We start from the raw sequence: 15,044 nt of genomic DNA on the forward strand, positions 1-15,044 counted from the left end.
CGGGATCGAGTTCCGCATCAGGCTCCCTACATGGAGCCTGCTTCTCCTTCTGCCTGTGTCTCTGCCCCTCTCTCTCTCTCTCTCTCTCTGTGAATAAATAAATAAAATCTTTTTCAAAAAAAATTTTAAAAAGATAATATAAAAACTATTAGTAAATAAAAATGGTTATCTCTGCAGAGTAGAATTAGGATAAAGGGTTAAGTGTAGGGGACTTATTTGTTACATTACTTCTATTATTTGTATAAAAGTATCACAGTACTGTTTAAAACAAAAACTGAAAAAAATAAAATAAAATAAAAAATAAATAAAAATAAAAAAATAAAACAAAAACTGAGGGATGCCTGGGTGGCTCAGAGGTTGGGCGACTCAGATCATGATCCCAGGATCTGGGATCGAGTCCTGCATCAGGCTGCCTGCAAGGAGCCTGCTTTTCCCTCTGCCTTTGTCTCTGCGCCTCTCTCTCACTCTGTGTGTCTCTCATGACTAAATAAATCTCTAAAAAATAAAATAAAATAGAAAAACTGAAAGCACTATATAAAAATCCTCTATGATAAACTATTATATAGCCATTAGAAATCCTTATAGTTTCAGCAACATTTTAAATTTATATGAGTTTATACAATGAAAACAATGGTAACTGGGAAGCAGAATACAAAATTATAGGTAATATATGACTTCGGACTACGCATAACAGAAATATGTAGAGGTACAAAAGACTGAAATACTAAAATGGGAATAAGTGATTTTCTACAGATGGTGGGGTTATGGATAATTTTAGTTTTCTTCTTTATACTTTCCTGTATTTTTCCTATTTCCTACGATGAATATATACTATTTTTCTTTTTTCTTTTTTTATAAATTTTTATTTATTTATGATAGTCACACACAGAGAGAGAGAGGCAGAGACACAGGCAGAGGGAGAAGCAGGCTCCATGCACCGGGACCCCGACGTGGGATTCGATCCCGGGTCTTCAGGATTGTGCCCTGGGCCAAAGGCAGGCGCCAAACCGCTGCGCCACCCAGGGATCCCCAATATATACTATTTTTCAATCAGATTCAAAAAACATCTTTGGTTTCCACTGTATAATCAAAAGTCCATTCTTTGTGAGAAATCTGTATAGGATTGTATACAGGATTAGCAGAAATAAGCAACCCACTAGCAAGAAGACTACAGAAGGCATATGTCTAAGAAAACTTTCATCTTTGGGACGTAGAGAAGCTCAGTTTAGAGGGACAATGTTGATCATTTTCTGCCTTTTTGCTTTTGGAGCTGCTTTCACAAATGTGACTGAGGAATCAAGTTATACTGAGACACCTGACAAACTTTTTACTCAAGACCCAGGATCAGCACCTTCTCAACCTTTAAATCTAAGATCTTATACTTAAAGAAAACAGATGGTGACACCTAGGTGGCATAGTCAGTTAAGTGTTTGACTCTTGGTTTCAGCTCAGGTCCTGATCTTAGGGTCGTGGGATTGAGCCCCATGATGAGCCCAAGCTCAGTGCAGAGTCTGCTTAAGATTCTTTCTCCCTCTGCCCCTCCCATCCTGCTCTCACTCTCTCAAATAAATAAATAAATCGTTTTGTTTTTTTTTAAGAAAAAAAAGTCTAATACTTAAGTAACATGGATTGGATTATGATATTCCTCACATCAAAAACATTCAGGGGGCCAGGCACATGGGTGACTCAGTTAAGTATCTGACTCTTGATCTCAACTCAGGTCTTGATCTCAGGGTTGTGACTTTTAACTCCTGAACACTGGGCCTGGTGCCTACTTTAAAAAAAAAAAAAAAAAAAAAAAAACAAGAAGAAAGTCAACAGGGATCCTGGGTGCCTTCCACTTGGGTCATGATCCCAGGGTCCTGGAATGGAGCCCAGGGTAGGGCTCCCTGCTCAGCAGGGACTCTGCTTCTCCCTCTCCCTCTGCCCCTCCCCCAGCTCATGTGTGCTCTCGCTCTCCTTCTCTCTCTAAAAATAAATCTTAAAAAAATATTTTTTTTCAGGGTGCTCCTGGCTAGCTCAGCCAGAAGAGCTTGTGATTCTTGATCTCTAGGCTGTGAGTTCGAGCACTATGTTGAGTGTAGAGGTTACTAAAAAAAAAATAAACTTAAAAAAATTTCAACAGCTAACTCCATGCAGAATAAAATCCAAATTCCTTAACATGACATTTAAAGTTCTTTAAGATCCAACCATCAAACTTCCTTTCCAGCCTATCTCCAGCTCATTCCTCTAAAATATCTTCTATCTCAGGAATACTTTTCCCAAACAAGCTCTGTGCCTCTGCCCATGCTGTGACCTCCTCCAAAATGCTCTTTCTTCTAAACCTACTGAACACCTAATTCACATTTTATAACCTGGTTCAAACGCCTTCTCTCTTCAGAAGCTCTCCTTGTTTTCCCAATTCAAAAACAACTGTCCTCTCCTTTATGTGTTCCTACTATTGCTTGTTCCTCTATACACTTTATTCCATTCCTCTCTGGGTCTCCTTTAGCTGCAAATGTTTCACTTGATGAAGCTTCTGGAAAGCAGAAACACTCTCATTCACTTACCAGCTCCATTTCAGCACAATGCTTGCACACAGTGGGTGCTAAACAATGTTGCCTGACTGAATGACAGCAAACTGGCCCTAATCTAATGAATTCTTTCCGTGAGGCAGCCAGGGAAGCCAAACTGTCAAAGAGGGCAATTCCTCTAATTTAAAGTCACCTATGGGGAAGCCTGGGTGGCTCAGGGCGTGATCCGGGAGTCCTGGGATTGAGTCCCACATTGGGCTTCCTGCATGGAGCCTGCTTCTCCCTCTGCCTGTGTCTCTGCCCCCCCCCCCCCCATCTCTCATGAATAAATAAAATCTTTAAAATATATAAATAAAGTCACCTACATAGCATGAGTGACCAACAGAAAATGTCATAGACCTGCCACTTTAAGGGGACTGGCAAGCTGACTATGTTTACACAATCCTAATTAAAACTAAAGGGCACTGAGGGAAAGAAGAGGAATAGGGAGATTAAGAGGTGTGGATTCTACAGATCCTCCTACTCTGTTTGGAGCCCAAATCTCCCAGCCTAGTGAGCTCACCAAGCAGCCTATTCTCTCCTTGAGGTTACTATAGAACCTAAAGTATGGAAAAGCAACTAAGAAGGCCACTTTCTCTCTAGCTCTGCTCTTGGCCATTTAACCTCTAATTGTGGTTACCTGGGGCTTTTTCTCTAAATGAAGTCCACTGCACCGATCATTAAAAGAATCCCTTTAGAGAAAGACTTGAAATTAACCACAGCAGGGAACAAAGTCTCTAAATCTCCTAAATCACAATATCCACACTGTCCATTTGGATGAAATTCACCCCCAACTTCTTCAAACAATAGGTCCTACTAGGGAATGACTTCTCTCAGGACCAGCATGTCCTGTGATTGTTTTTCAGCAGAAAGCTCCTAGTGCCTGCTTCCCATTAAATAGCTACTTCACGTTTGATCACTCAGCCATGACTGCACGTAGAAAGCAAAATCACTATAACTGAAGGGCTAAAAAGGAATTCAAAATTCTTTTGAATTTTGAACTGATCTAATAGTCAAGGAACAGAACAAGTAGGTACTTTCCCACCTCAAATCTCCTTAGGCCTACCTGTTCTCAGATCTAGAACTCTTAGTATGTAACTCTTTCAATATCAAAATGAGGAAAATGAGGCCTAAAGAAGAATTTCAAATGGCCATATAGTGACTTAGTGACAATCTTCTGACCACACAGCCGAACACCTTATTTTACTGACTAGTTATCAACAAGACCACTGTTTCCAGGAACAGATTCCAGGGTACACCAGTCAGTCTATTTCAAATGCATTCAAGATAGGCTGTCTGCTTTCCCCCTCTTTCCATCCCCCTGACTATCCTCACTGTTTCTCAAACCCAACTGCTGACCAAAAATATTAAATTTAATAAAAAAATCAATGAAGTAACTTGATATATCATTTTTTCCCAGGAAAAGACTGGAACTATCAAACTATCTGCTTGAGCCATGCCCTCTGAATGGGCTTTGGCATGCTGGTGCACAGTGGATGCTGCAGCCGAAGGACTTGTGACTGAGTCTTCTGGAGATGGGACTGCAAACACCCTGTCAGCTAGTGTCCTATGCCAGCATGTTCCAATCCCTTTCAGCCCTCAAATCCCATTTGTGATTTGGGAGGACTACCATGAGAAAGGTGAATTTTCTCAAACTATCTAGTCACCTTGGCCGAGAAGCAGACATTTATACCACTGAGTATAAAGCAAGTGACACCATTTTTTTTTTTAATTTATTTATTCATGAGAGACACAGAGAGAGGCAAGACACAGGCAGAGGGAGAAGCAGGCTCCACGCAGGAAGCCTGATGCGAGACTCGATTCCGGGCCTGGGATCACGCCCTGAGCCAAAGGCAGACGCACAACCACTGAGCCACCCAGGCGTCCCGAAGTGACACATTTTTAAACAAACATTTCCAAGCTTATTAAATCAAATGAAAACTGCAGTCAAAATAGTCTCTGTAGGAAGTTATTTACTTATTCTAACAATATTACCATCGCTCAAAATATTTGTGAAAACACTCCTTTGGAAATGGCCTTTAAAGTCTACTCCATGTGAGACACACACAAAAATTAAATCTTACTGTTTACAACTCATTCTTCACCAAAAAATGTACTGCCTTGCTTGACTCTGGCTCACAATATCTTTTGGCTGTTTCCAAAAACTGAATCCACCAAGCAAAAGTGATGATTTGCTACTTCTGAGGATATTCAAAAGATTGGCTTAGAAGCCAGAAATATTCTGAGCATTGGCAGCATCGCCAAGGTAAATTTTAAAAAAAGGCTGAGAACACAATTACCTTGAGGAGAACAAATTTACAAATATTAAGTGTTCCACAACTATAAGTAAGGGAACAAGATATGTGCAATATACGTCACATGTTAATTATAGCTTTACAGTCATACATTATATAACCATAAATTTTGACCCTGAAAGAAATCTTCCAGATCATATAATCCAAACTGTTCATTTTTACATTAAGAGAACTTCAGTCCATCCAGATTAGGCAATTTATCTCTAGTCACATAGCCGGTTACCAACAGTCAAGACTAGAAATCCAGTCACCCTGACTTCTAGCATAATCCACAAACCTATTCTAATCCATACTCCTCCCTCTTCTGTGCTCCTCACTGCTGTCTTTCAAAGGGAAAGGAAGTAACTTGGGACACTAAAACACACTACATGGTTCTGAAACCCAGTAGCTGAGAAATGATGGTTTAAGACCAGGATACAAAAAAAAAAAAAAAAAAGACCAGGATACCTCTCTGTAATCACCCCTACGGGTATAAGCCATTATAGTACGTAGCTCACAAGAGTTCTGGATAATAATCCACCTCAGAGCAGGGGTCAATGAAACCTCTGGACACCTCCCCCTCACACACACACACACACACACACACAAAGAATATATGTCTATTAAACCTCTCTTCCAACCTCCTGCAATAACCCCTGTGCTTCAAATAACTGAAAGGAGGTTACTATGAAGAACATGAATCAGGGAAAAGGAAAAGAGTAAAGCTTCTGTTCAGGAAAAAGCTGATCTACGAAAAATCAGAGAGGACAGGAACCATCTTGAACTTACCTCCTGGTGGACAGCTTCTTCAAACCCAGACAGAGAGATCCCTGGTCTGGCTTAGAATTAGCATCTACCCAGGGAATGGGTAAAGGGGCAGGAATGCTTTTTCATTCTCCCACCCCACCCACTGTTGGTCAGCTCAGCCTCATATCATCCTAGGCAGCCCCATCGTTCTGTAGATCAGACAGCAACCGGAAGGGAAGCTACGCAGCCTAGGTCAACGGGGTGAGTCAGTCGCAGAGCAGGAAGAGTCACTGGGGCAGAAATTCTGGCCTCCTGTGGTAAGATTGCCAAACCAAACCACACCACACCACACCCCCACCTCTCCTTGGTCAGCACTGGGAAGGCCCTGCCCTATTAGGATTCTGGTCTCCAAACCAGGAAAGGTTCTTCCTCAGGAGGCTCCATTCCACTCTCATTTCCAAGTGTGTTTCTCCTATTCAAAACTCTTCCATGGCTTTCTTCTCCCTAAAGCATCATACCTAAATTATCTGGCCTAATTTTTGAGTCCTCCATTATATGGCCTTAAGTCATTTATTCAACCTATTTCCCATTATCTCAGTGTACACTCTAAACTAATCAAGCCAGTCTTCCCACTTCTCTCTGCAGGAGCCTCTCTCATTTCCATGCCTTCAGTTATTTTGCAGTGGTAAATTTAAATACCTTCAGGAGTCAGGCACGTAAAAGAAATGGATTCTCCAGTGGAGCAATTGGCAGAACCCAGAACGCTGTCCCCACTTAAAGGCATTCAAATATTTTAATTCAAATATGTATGCAATACTACACTTTGGGCATCACAATGACCTCTTAAATAGTTATTAATATTCTTTCTAGTTTGCAAGTGAAGAAACTTCCCCAAGGTTAGGCAGGGGCAAAATGCTGGGCCCTGAAGCCAAAGACAGAGCTCTAAAATATTAGGATTCCCAGGGGCACCAGGGTGGCTCAGTGGTTGAGCATCTGCCTTTGGCTCAGGTCATGATCCTGGGGTCCTGGGACCGGGTCCTGCATTGGAATCCTGGCAGATAGCCTGCTTCTCCCTCTGCCTATGTCTCTGCCACTCTCTGTGTCTCTCATGAATAAATAAATAAAATAAACAAAAAAAAAAAATTAGGATTCCCAGTAGTACAAACACCACAGAAGATACAGAGCTCTAAACTCTCAAGAGGAGGGGCACCTAGGTGGCTCAACTGGTTAAGCGTCTGACTCTTGATTTTGGCTCAGGTCATGATCTCAAGGTACTGAGACTGAGTCCCAAATCAGGCTCCATCTCAGGGTCATGAGATCGAGCCTTGCATCAGGCTCCATGCTCAGCACAGAGTTGGCTTGGGATTCTCTCTCTCCCTCTGCCCCTTCCCCTCCCCCTCCCCCTACTCATATTCTCAATCTCTCTAAAATAAATAAAATGTTTTATTTATTTATTTTTTGGTTAAAGATTTTATTTATTTATTTGAGAGACAGAGAGAGTGCACAAGCAGGGGGAGTGGCAGGCAGAGGGAAAGGGAGTCTGATGTGGGGCTCAATCCTAGGTCATGACCTAAGTGGAAAGCAGATGCTTAACCCACTGAGCCACGCAGGCACCCCCACAAAATCTTTTAAAAATAAGCTCTGAAGAAAAAATTCATTTTTCATAATATACAATCTTAATAGTGGGATAGGAAACCCAAACAGCATCTTATCTAACCATACTCCAACGACCTCAAATTCCATCCATGTTCCTGTGAAAGTCTTTCCTACTTATTCCCAGTCCTACTGAGTTCCCTCTTCTCTCAATTTCTATTAGGCTTACATACTAGACAAAAAAATCATATGCTCAATTATATATGGTCATGAAAAACTGAGTATTGAGTCCATGTGTGTAATACAGGATTTTTCACTACTCTATTAACCTATATAGCTCTACTTAAAATGTTTTTTTTTTTTTTTAAGACTTTATTTATTAATGAGAGAGAGAGGTAGACACACAGGCAGTGGGAGAAGCAGGCTCCATGCAGGGAGCCTGACGCGGGACTTGATCCTGGGTCTCCAGGATCAGGCCCTGGGCTGAAGGCGGCGCTAAACTGCTGAGCCACCCAGGCTGCCCGCTCTACTTAAAATGTTTAACCTGAATCTAATCAAGAGAAAACAATCATACAAATCCTAATTAAGAAAAAAAAAAAAAAAGAAAGAAATATTCTGGGGGCACCTGGGTGGCTCAGTCGGTTAAGCTTTGAACTATTGGTTTCGGCTCAAGTCATGATCTGGCAGTTGTGGGACCAACCTACTCATCAAGTTCTGCACTTCTTCAGATTCTGTCTCTCAAATAAATAAGCAAATAAAATCTTAAAAAAGAAAGAAAGAAAGAAAGAAAGAAAGAAAGAAAGAAAGAAAGAAAGAAAGAAAGAAAGAAAGAAAGAAAGAAAAATATTTTGCAATAACCTAACCTAAACTCTTTAAGGATGTCAATACTATGGTAGACAAAAAAAAAATTCACTTAAAGAGACTAGAGAATTGTTCAAGGGGCATGATAACAAGAAAATCATGGCAACTAAATGTAAGCATGATCCTTCTTAGGAAGGCTGATTTGAAAAAGTCTATGAGGGACGCCTAGGTGGCTCCGTGGTTGAGCATCTGCCTTCGGCTCAGGGAGTGATCCCAGGGTCCTGGGATCAAGTCCCCACATTGGGCTTCCCACAGGGAGCCTGCCTCTCCCTCTGTGTCTCTCATGAATAATTAAAATCTTAAAAAAAAAAAAAAAAAAGGAAAAAAGTCTATGAAAGACATCACTGGGAAGATTTGAGAAGTCTGAACAAGTACTATACATTGGATCTATTGAATCAAAATTAAATTTCCTGAGTGCTAACTGTATTGTGGCTATACAGGAAGATAGTCTTGTTTTTAGGAAACACTGCTGAAATATTTAGGATGAAGTATATGATGTTCATGTCTAACAGTCAAAAGTTTCAGAAAAATAAAGGATAGAGAGCAAATGCGGCAAAATGTTCACAACTGGTGAATCTAAGCGAAACATATAATTTGTTCTATTTTTCTCATAAAGTATCAATAGGTTTGTAAATAAAATCTTTAAAAAAAAAAAAAAAAAAAAAAAAAGGACACCCAAGTGGCTCAGTGGTTAAGTGCTTGCCTTTGGCCCAGGGCATGATCCTGGAGTTCCAGGATCTAGTCCCACATCAGGCTCCTTGCGTGGAGCCTGCTTCTCCCTCTGCCTGTGTCTCTGCCTCTGTGTGTGTGTGTGTGTCTCATGAATAATTAAATAAAATCTTAAAAAAAAAAAAGTATCAATAGGTTTGAACTTATATATTTATTATTCCTGTAAAGTATCTGTAGGTTTAAACAGTTGGTGAGGAGGAAAATCCTGTATCACACACTTCTTTATATACTCAGCTCTTTAAGAGATAAAACATTAAGAGATAAACTCGGTCAGCCCGGGTGGCTCAGGGGTTTAGTGCCGCCTTCAGCCCAGGACCTGATCCTGGACACCTGGGATCAAGTCCCACATCGGGCTCTCTGCATGGAAACTGCTTCTCCCTCTGCCTGTGTCTCTGCCTCTCTTTCTGTCTCTCTCATGAATAAATAAATAAAATCTTAAAAAAAAAAAAAAAAAAGAGAGAGAGAGATAAACTCTTTACTTATTTGTTCACTGCCAAAAGAAACTGGGCTTCAGAGGTCAGCAACAAGACAGAGTCCACTTTGCAGCAGTTCATGAGGGGTTCAGTGGCAAACTCTCAGCAAGCCAGAGATTTCCCTCAAACTCAGACCATCACACCACAGGAAGAATAGAAAAGTAGGTAAAAGCTATTACTACCTTGCCCCTCACAGGCCATCCAGAAGTCAGACACTTGACAAATGCCCACCTACAGGGCAGAATACAGTTGCTTCCCACACAAAGGACCCAGAGCTGGGGTCACGCTGCATCCACTGTGCCACAGGGTACCAAAAACTTGACAACCTGCAAAACAAGGGTGTCTGGCCAGTCACAGGAAGGCACTCAAGTGATCAAATAAACATGCCTGAAATACACAGTCTTTACTCATCATACAAACCAGTCCTCAGCTGCAGTAAGGCAGAGAAATCTGCAAGGCTGAATCACTGGCATTTCCTGCACTGGCTTCAGAGAAATCGGCCCTTAAATAGGACAGAAAGGGCAGCTGACACAGCTGTCAACAGAGGCCTCAACCCAGAAGCGTGCTGTGCGATATGCGCTCTTTCCCTTCTACAGCCACCAGATCATTTTACTTCAGCCAAGTGGTCCCTTATTAGGGTGACTGACTGCCCAATGGCCAACCCTTAACCTTGACGCTCTCCTCCCCTCACTGACAGCCAAGATAGTGCCCTTTCCAGATAGCTCCTCCACCCATTTAGCAGAAAGAATAACCAAAACTCTTCACCCCAAACTTCCACCGACCAAATATCTATAGTGGTGTAACACAGAGCCTGCTTCTCAAACCTAACATTTTTAGCATTTTTACCAAAGACAGAATGAAAACATACAAAGACTGCTTGTCAACCTTTGGAATTATAAACTGTGAAGGACAGAAAATACAACGTTTTTAGATCTGATCTGGCAAAAAAAAAGATCTCAACAGTTACCAAAAGCAACACGATACAATTTAATAGGATTAAATATGAAGGCTTGCATTCACAATAAAAGAAGTCAATCAAATTATACAAGATGGTAGAGAGCTGGTACAGCGGTTCATATTTAAAAGGCTGTTTTGGGGATCCCTGGGTGGCGCAGCGGTTTAGCGCCTGCCTTTGGCCCAGGGCACAATCCTGGAGACCCGGGATCGAATCCCACATCGGGCTCCCGGTGCATGGAGCCTGCTTCTCCCTCTGCCTGTGTCTCTGCCTCTCTCTCTCTCTCTCACTGTGTGCCTATCATAAATAAATTTAAAAAGTTAAAAAAAAATAAATAAATGAAAGGCTGTTTTGGGGTAGGCTAGGGAGCCAGCTGCCTATATTGGGAGATGAAGGGAGAGGCTGTTCCGCTCTCAATGAACCATGAATGTAACAGAGTTATCCAAAATATCAATACAGGCTCAGGTTGTATGACAACTCTGTGCCCCACCATTGAAGAGCAAAGTCAGAGTATATGCAGCTGACAAATGATAACTACAGTGAAAGGTCTAAAAGTTGTGTCACGGCAAATATGAGGGAAGAACTACAGATACTTAGCAGGGAGAACATGAAAACGTTTTTCAAATACATGCATGCTTGTCATGCAGGTGAAGAGAAAAACAGGTGTTCTCCTGCAAGAAGACAAAAACAGAACTATTAAGTAGAAATTACAGGAAGAGAGATTTTGGTTGGACATAGGGAAAAACTCAGCATAATAAAGAAATTAAGAATGTGGGTTATGGAACCCAGAATGCTTGGATTAGAACACTAACTCCACCACTTACAAACTGTATGGCTTTGAGTGGATTATTTAATTTATTTGTGGCTCAGTTTCCTTGCTTGTTAAAGGGAATAGTAATGATGACAGTATTCACCTTATACAACTTTAGGAAGCAGGGGATCCTTGGGTGGCGCAGCGGTTTAGCGCCTGCCTTTGGCCCAGGGCGCGATCCTGGAGACCCGGGATCGAATCCCACGTCGGCTCCCGGTGCGTGGAGCCTGCTTCTCCCTCTGCCTGTGTCTCTGCCTCTCTCTCTCTCTCTCTCTCTCTCTCTCTCTGTGTGTGTGTGACTATCATAAATAAAAAAATAAAAACTTTAGGAAGCAGTTCATGTAAAGTGCTTAAATTAGTGCCTGGCTCACAGTATACACTGAGAAGAGAAAAAAAAAAAAAAGAACGTTAGCTATTGCTAGGATTGTTGATATGATAAATCAGATAACCTGAAAATCTTCCTACTAAATACATCCGGATATTTGGGAAAATATAATAAACATCTTTTAGATTGTGCCAATTTATTGTCTGTCAGCTCCACACCTGCCTTGTTTTACCCGGCTCTGTGATATTGGGGCTTGGACTCCATCAACCCCATTTCACCTTTACCAGCCAGCTCCCTGTTAGGATCTATCAACAGGAGGTGCTAAAGGGAAAATGGAAGGCAGGAACTTCCTCTTTCCTATGGCTTGCTCCTTCTTGACCACAGCAGTTGGTTCCTTCCCACTTCTTTCTAAACTGCCAGAACCAGCCTCATTGCACTCCCTGAGAGGCACCAGCACCAGGTGCCAAGCAGAGTTCAACCAAACCTGGCTCCTCCAGGCCCTTCCTGGGAGCACCTGAGAAACCAGCAGCACCAGGCAACACCCTCTCCTCAGAGAATCAGGACATAGTTCCTCCAGATCCCTCCAGACTTCTTAGGCTCTGATAACTCCAACTGTTCCTCCCTTTGTTTTTCAGTCCTAGATGAGGTAGCTGTTTAATGCAGTTATTACATCAAAATTACTTTAAGATCCCCATTTTGCGCGTTTAGCCCTCCAACAAGGATTTAAACTAATTCCATTTATTGAGTTCACTCTTAAAATAGTTCTGTGTGGTTTCTACTTTCCTGATTGGATCCTGACTGATACATAGGTAAACTGAGCTCACAAGAAAGTAAGGGAAATCCCAGGAACAGTGTGACCTGACAGCATAGCTGTCCCAGCCACATAAAGAATTTATTACCTCCTCCTTGTCCAGGAGACAGATTTTGGGCCTACAAAGAGCAACTGAGATCCTTGTATAAAGGCTGAGACAGTCAATAAAAAGATCAGGAAAGAAAAAAATCTGTCCACAGGGAAATAAGGAAGCTTATCTTGTTCACCTAGTGAAGTAGGAGGAAAAACTCTCCTAGTAACTCAAAACCATAGTTGTTTTGTGGCCTAAGCTTGTGACCTGGAAATCTCTGAGTAGAGATAACTTGCATATGTTTTGGTCCCAGGTTGGGAATAGCCTTGAGTGCTCAATATAAGCAAACACAAAGTTCTCCAGGAGATATATGAATGGTCAGTTAATATGTGAAAAGATGCTCAACATCATCAGTCATCAGGAAAATGCAAATTAAAACCATGATGAGATAATATCATACCTCCATGAGAATGGCTAATATTAAAAAAGGCCAACAATACCAAGGATTGGTAAGAATATGAAGCAAGAGGCATCTGGATGGCTCAGTCTGTTAAGCATCTGACTCTTGATTTTGGCACAGGTCATGATCTCAGGGTCATGAGATGGAGCCCTGCACTCCAGGAGATGCTCGAGATTCTTTTTCCCCTCTCCCTTTGCCCCTCCCCCCCACCAAGCCCCAAACAAACAAACAAACAAACAAATAAATAAATAAATTCTTTTTTAAAGAAAGAATATGAAGCAAATGGAACTCTCACATATTGCCAAAATGGTACCACCACTTTGGAAAACTGGTAATTTCTTAAAAAGTTAAACATGCAACTGCCATACAACTTAGCCAATCCACTCTGAAAATAAAGGAAATTACACAAATGCTCAAAGATTTGTACATGAATGCTCATAGCAATTTTATTCACAAAAGCCAAAAACTGGAAACAAACCAAATGTCCACTAACACTGAATAAATATTACATGATATAATCATACAACAGAATATTACATAACAGAAAGCAACAAATTACTGATATATGCAACTAAATGGATAAATCTCACAATGCATTATGCTATGTGAAAGAAACTAGGCCTAAGAATACACACTCTATGATCTGACTTACGTGAAATTTTAGAAAACGCAAATTCATCTACAATAGTTCCTGAGCCAAGGTGAAGGGAAACACGAACTGTAAAGAAGCATACAGAAACTTTTGGGAGTGATGGAACTGCTCTATATTTTGATTGTGGCAACTTTTTATAGGTGTATACATCTATCAAAACACTTTTTACTTAAATAGTTTACTGTACATAAATTATTTCAAAGAAAGTTTACTTAAAAGAAAACTGGAAAAAAAAGAACTGTTCTTGGAGAACTGACCTCAACCCAAGCTATGTAAGTCTACCATAGATGATGATCCTTTGAATATGAATGAGCTTATAATCCAAAACTACTAAATACTTGAAGACACAATTCATCATAGGCAAGAGTCAGTTAAAACAAATGGCAGGATTATACTCCTAAAAACTTCAGAAAATTCTGCATGATAGACACTACAAGTTTATTTAAAATTATTATATAAATTGAAAACATGAGACAAAAATGATACCATGGAAAACAAAGAGGCAGATTTGAAAATGAACCAAAGAGCACTTCTAAAAATGAAAAAGCTAATGGAAATAAGAACTCAGGACACCTAGGTGGCTCAGTCAGTTGAGAACCTACTCTTGATCTCAGCTCAGGTCTTGATCTCAGGTGTGTGAGTTCAATCTCCGTGTTCAGCTCCAAGCTGGGCATGGAGCCTACTTAAAAAAAATTTTTAATTTAAAAAAAAAAAAAAGAACTCAAAAAGTAAATCAGGGGGCGCCTGGGTGGTTCAGGCAGTTAAACATCCAACTCTTGATTTCAGCTCAGGTCATCATCTCAGGATCATGAGAGTGAGCTCTGCATCAGGCTTCTCACTGGGCGTGGAGCCTGCTTAAGATTCTTTCTCTCTCTCTCCCTCCCTTTAAAAAACACACACAAATTAGTTCTAGCTGAAGAGTAAGTTACTATCCTAGGAGATGGATTTAAAGAAATTACCCAGAGGTAACAGAGACAGAAATCATGAAAGATAAGAGATGTAGAGGACAGAATAAAAAAGTCCAACATAAATTAAATATGGGATCTGGGAGAAGCACTATTTAAAAAGGGAATGAGTGAATTTTTTACAAAAGTCATGAAAAAAGGGCAGCCAGCTTGGCTCAGCAGTTTAGCGCCGCCTTCAGCCCAGGGCATGATCCTAGAGACCCGGGATCGAGTCCCACATCAGGCTCCCTGCATGGAGCCTGCTTCTCCGTCGGCCTGTGTCTCTGCCTCTCTCTCTCTCTCTCTCTCTCTCTCTCTCTGTCGCTCATGAATAAATAAATAAAATCTTTAAAAAAAAAAAACAAAAAAAAAGTCATGCAAGGTATGAAAATTCAGATTGAGGAATCACTATAAGCCCCCAGTAGGACACAATTAAATCCACACCATGTAATGAAACTGCAAAACACAAACAAGATCTTTAAACCAAAGGAAAAAAGCAGGTTACCTACAACAACATGATAGTTAAACTGTGAACACAGTTCTCAAAAGTAACAACAAAAAGGCAAAATTTCAGTAAAATAACATTTTCGAAATGCTGAGCGAAAATAATGGAAGCCCAGTATCCAGCTAAACTGTCAAGACTGAAGAGGCAATAAAGATGTTTCCACAAAGAGTGTTTACCACCAATTGACCCTCACTGAAGAAAACATCTGAAGGATATATTTGTCTAATACGAAAGGAATAAAATTCAAGAAAGAATGGTGAAAAAACAAATGGCATATAAGGGTAAAATGAAGTAACCACTG

General features: G+C 40.8%; 1 protein-coding gene across 11 annotated transcripts in view; it reads right to left on the reverse strand.

Moving 5' to 3' along the window:
• The window catches only part of NUMA1 (nuclear mitotic apparatus protein 1), a 75,437-nt gene that overhangs the window by 58,148 nt on the left and 2,245 nt on the right, over positions 1–15,044 (reverse strand). The window contains exon 1 of one of the 11 annotated variants that reach the window (XM_072725839.1): positions 5,636–5,912. The exons of 8 other annotated variants lie outside the window; for them this stretch is intronic. The gene's annotated coding sequence lies outside the window, so the exon portion shown is untranslated. Of the gene's footprint in view, positions 1–5,635; positions 5,913–15,044 lie in introns of those variants that run through there. 2 more of the 11 variants (XM_072725822.1, XM_072725831.1) reach the window with 2 other exon arrangements.

The sequence above is a fragment of the Vulpes vulpes genome, chromosome 11 (genome assembly GCF_048418805.1).
Source record: "Vulpes vulpes isolate BD-2025 chromosome 11, VulVul3, whole genome shotgun sequence".
NCBI lineage: Eukaryota > Metazoa > Chordata > Mammalia > Carnivora > Canidae > Vulpes > Vulpes vulpes.